Raw genomic sequence first — 4,883 nt, 5'->3', positions numbered from 1 at the left:
TTGCCCCAACACATGTTAATATTTCTCCAGCTGTCCCAAAATGTCTTTTTTTTTTTTTGTCCTCTCCTCCTGCCCATATAAAGGGACAAGTTTTCTTTGTTGACTAAGTTTTGCTATGAAAATGATGTCATCTGAACCACGCAGCAGCGTGTGTAGGACGTGACATCGGTGATTTAGATTCTTGTGCAAGCTCCTGGTCTTATTAGGGCCTGGCAATAAATGGTTATGCAGACCAGCAGCAGTCTGCGACCCATGCTCAGAGCAGGTCTGTCGCAGTACCTTCCCATTTTAGATTCAGCTAATTGTTCCCAGTCGGTGCCTTTTAACGTCTTTCTCCCATATTTCCTATAAACTAGAAGTTGAATGTAAGGCAGCATTCTCCAATCCAAGTGTCATGCGAGCCCCAAACAAGAGCCACATTTTGGTGTTAAATTTTCTAGTGGCCACATTAAATATGTAAACAGGAAGAAGTGAAATTAATTTCAATAATAGACAATATAAAGTGTAATCATTTTAACATGCAATTGATACAATGATTATTAATGAGCAATTTTACTTTTCATTTTTATTCTAAGTCTTTGAAATCCGGTGAGTGTTTTCTGTTTACACCACATCTCAATTAGAACTAGTCACATTTGAAGTGCACAGTGGCTAGTTGCCTGCCGTCTTGGACGGTGCAACGGTAAGTCTTGACTGCATTCAGAATGAACCTTCTCTGAAACAAGTGTTCATAGATGGTGCTGGGTAACTCACATCGTATTAGATGGCACGTAATGTCAGCTTCCCTCACCATCTAAGTTAATAGGAGACACTACTTTCTTACCAAAGAACTGCTTGTTGTCTAACTTTTTCTCTAAGCTGGAACCCCGTGTGCCAACTGGAAATACAGCAACGGAAAACACCGGAACTGGTTAAAAAAAGACCAGTGGGGAAAGAGCAGAAATCAAAGATTCTTAGATGATACAGATTCCTCTACAGACATTAGTAAGTTTGAGACATTTTAAAATGTGATGATATGGGACAGACTTGTTCAAATATCCGTGTCCCATGATTGTCTCATTGAAGGTGTCCGTTGCACACATTTAATGTAAAATGATCAGCTGCTATGCAGGAGACAGTGATGCCCACCCTAACAATGTTAGCACGGTGCAAAGTTACAGCAAGACCTGATGCTAATTTTGTTAGTCTTATATTGTAAAGACTGTAGCAGTTTCTTCAGCATCTGCATAAGGAAAAAACAACCAAAACTTGTAACTTAAGAGCTTTAAAGATTATGCCGATAAAATGGATGGATGAGTTACACATGGCCTTTAAAAATATCTGACTGTGTTTTCTTTTGGTGTATGCATTCATCGTTTAATGATATAAAAAGCATGTGGTAGCAATTTTTGTTGATAAATTCCATATCATATGTTTATCACAGGGCCAAGTTAGAGGTAACTCAGTTTCTGCATAAGGTTGCTTCCCGGTAGTTTTGGCAAGAGACCAAATGGACCTCAGTAATTCCCATTTCTTGAGCCTGTTCTGACCAGGATTGGCCCGGTGGCTCCCGTCTCAGGCTGCCTTTCTTCTGGGTGTCCTTGCCCTTGGGTAGGATGTGCCAGACTTCATCATCAGGGCCTCCGACCAGCTATCTTTCCTCAGCAAAAGGAAGAAGGGAGACCAAGAAAAGGCAACCCCGAGAGAAGGAGGGCACAGTGCATAACTAGGGCACCAGCTTCCTGTCTCATTTCTCCTGGTGCTCCAGAGATCAGGCCATATTTGGGGGCCCTGGAAGAAGGCAGTAAATCAGTTTCATTTTAAAAGTTAAGGTATTTATTGGCTTTACATAGGCCCACTCGTCCAAAGAGTTCAATATTCAAAATTTATTATCCTTTGGAGCTGGTCAAGCTCTCTGAGCTCTGAGGGCCGCCAAGGATTTTGGTGAGAACCTCAGAGGTAAAAAGTGAGGATCACAGATATATATATATATATATATATATATATATATCTGGGTTGAGTTCCCCATCCATCAAGTGGGGATTGAAACCACCTTGTTAAAACGTTTTAAATTCTTTGGCTACAACTGCATACCTGATCACAAAATACCGCTTTGCCTTCTTGCCAGTGTTTTGGGAATAGCTTTGGTGCCATGACATAAATCACCACCAAAGGGATGAGGAAACGAAATCTGTGCTTGGATGAGCATGTGATTCTGGTTTACGGCTTCTGCTGTAAAGCCTTACAGTGTCCTCCCTGAAGCTCATTTCTCATTTTTCTCAGCATAGAGCATCTGCTGCTAAGGCAAATGAAAATCAGTTGGCCCCCAAAACACAAAAACAGAAACAAAAACAAAACCAGAGACCGGGTTTTAATCATCCTGTACCGTAAATGAGTTCATCACTGTGTGAACATCGCTCGGAACAATTTGGTACACCATTTGCGCTCCCCTGCATTAGCATCGTGCTTTCCTTCCAGGGGCTACAATGCCTCGCGTGTCTGACTTGGATTTCTGTTGCAAAACAAGAGGGAGCAGAGCCGTCCCAGACCGGGAATGGGACAAAGCACGTAACCCCTTCTTTCTGTTTAGCGTAGGAGCATGCAGCCGGAGAGGCTGTGCGGTGCAGGGAGAGCTCCGCGGCATTGAATCTGAAGGCCCAGCTGACTCCACACAGCTCCTGCAGGCAGGGTGAGATGGGCTGAGACATGAGTCTGTTTCATCTTGTGTCAAAACGGGGGCAAGGAGATTTTTTTTTTTTTGCAGAGAGGTGAGGGGACACACATGAAATAGCTGCCATTTTATCTTCCTGAACTCAGTACCCTTCCACGGCACCTGCTCAACAATGTCTGGTCTGAAGTCAGTCTGGCTGCCTGATTTCTCAGCGCCCACACCCCACCAAGGAGATCGATCCACTGGGGAGGACTTGAGAGCCCACAGTGTGGTGCCGCTGCTAACCCATACATTCATGCTCTCTAACGGAGGCTCGGCTCCTGGATCGCCTGGTGATCCTTCTGTTCCCTAATCGGTTCTTTTCTTTCTCCGCTCATGCTATTTTTTTTTTTTTTTTTTTTTTGAATCTAATTTCTCTTTGAACCCACTCTGCTCTAACTTGATCTCTATTCTCGGCAAATGACTTTGACTTTTACTGTACTGAGAGCAAAGAAAAAGAGGCAGGGAACAATATAATGGGAATTCTCGTGATTTCCTGTAGCCCTGTGCTTAATTCTATCAGCCTCCCTGTTTCCCCCTTCTCTGTTCTCACTGTGGCGTGTGCGCGCTTCGGCAGCACATAGACTAAAATTGGAAGGATACAGAGGAGATTTGCATGGCCCCTGGCAAGGATGACAGGCGGATTTGTTCTCACTGTGGCATAATGAGCCCCCAGCCCCACCTCAAGGCTTTATCTTCCCTCTTTTTTGCTGGATCTCCTCCAATTTCACCTTCTTAGGACCTAGTCTCTTCATCATCCACTTTCCTCAGTCTATGTTAGTGTTTCCCTCTTTAAAGGAATCTTTGCCATGACCCCTAATTGCGTTCAGTATTTCCATCTCAACGAAGGAAACCCTCCCTGGGTCTGGGTTCTAGGTTGACATGGCTTGCAGCCTATGTTCTTCCTTCCCTTTACCGCCAAGCTTCTCAGAAGAACCCTGTTTCCTGCTTCATTCTTCAACCACTGTAATCTGACTGCCGCTCTCCCTCTTCGTGGAAACTAGTTTTGTCGAGATCACCTATGATTATTCTGTTTTCGTGCCCAACGGCCACTTCTAGTCTTTATCTAGTCTTTATTCTAGTCTTTATTCTAGTCTCAATCTGTTCGATTGCCCTCAGAGAGTTCTGTTCACGAACTCCTCCTGTTTAAAATAGTCTTTTTCTTGGGGCGCCTGGGTGGCTCAGTCGGTTAAGCGTCCGACTTCGGCTCAGGTCACGATGTCACGGTCCGTGGGTTCGAGCCCCGCGTCGGGCTCCGTGCTGACCGCTCGGAGCCTGGAGCCTGCTTCAGATTCTGTGTCTCCTTCTCTCTGTGACCCTCCCCCGTGCATGCTCTGTCTCTCTCTGTCTCAAACATAAACGTTAAAACAAAAATTAAAAAAAATATATATTCTTTTTCTCATCTTTTGAGATTTCACGCGCTCTTTGATTTCCTTCTACCTCTTTGCCTACCCAGTCTCAGGATCCTTTGCCAGTTCCTGTTCCTATAACGTGGCATTCCCCAGGCTTTTCTCCTGGGATTTTTGTCGTGTCTCAATTCATCATCCTCTTGGTGGACTGCAACAGCTTCCAAAGTGTCAGGGATTAGGCAAGCCCGAAGCCATGTCTCCAGTCCAGTTTCATTCTGAATTCTAAGCTTCCACAGACTTCTGCCCAGCAGATAATGTCCCTTAAATGTCTCCTCAGCCTTTCAAGCTCAACGTGTTTACATATAAAGCTCTCAGCTTCTCCCAAATTATAATTTCCCCTATTTGTCCTGTCCCAGTGAGGGGACCTACTTCTCACTCAGTTGCCAAAACCAAAAGAACACTGGGCGTTGCCTTAGGCTCTTCCCTTCCCCACAGATATGCACTGTTGACATATCTAAAGGCAACATCAGAGCCCTACGGCTTTCGGCTTTCGTCTCTCACTGATTCTGCCTATCATGTCACTGAGGTAACTACCCCATCTGCCTCTGACCTCTACCTGCCCTGGGCCGGGCCGCTCTCCACCCCACCCCCTTGGGCGCCCACAGGAGTCTTTCTACCACCCAAACAAAATGAAAAATTCACTCCCCTGACTAAAATTCTATTCCATGATGCTTGTTATGCTATAACAAGGCACTTCCCAATCCTTCTGCTTTGTGGATTAATAAGTTTTATTCCCCTGTCCTAATGTTCTGTGATTGAAAAAAACCCAAAAAACTGTAGAATGG

The 4,883-nt window shown here is 44.7% G+C and overlaps 1 pseudogene; it reads left to right on the top strand.

The window, feature by feature from the left end:
* Positions 1-3,250: 3,250 nt before the first annotated feature.
* Positions 3,251-3,327, top strand: LOC131490651 (U6 spliceosomal RNA; annotated as a pseudogene).
* The last annotated feature ends 1,556 nt before the right edge of the window (positions 3,328-4,883 follow it).

This window comes from Neofelis nebulosa, chromosome 11 (assembly GCF_028018385.1).
Source record: "Neofelis nebulosa isolate mNeoNeb1 chromosome 11, mNeoNeb1.pri, whole genome shotgun sequence".
Classification (NCBI taxonomy): domain Eukaryota; kingdom Metazoa; phylum Chordata; class Mammalia; order Carnivora; family Felidae; genus Neofelis; species Neofelis nebulosa.
Note: the sequence above shows the minus strand (reverse complement) of the source record. Positions and strands in the feature narration are given on the sequence as shown.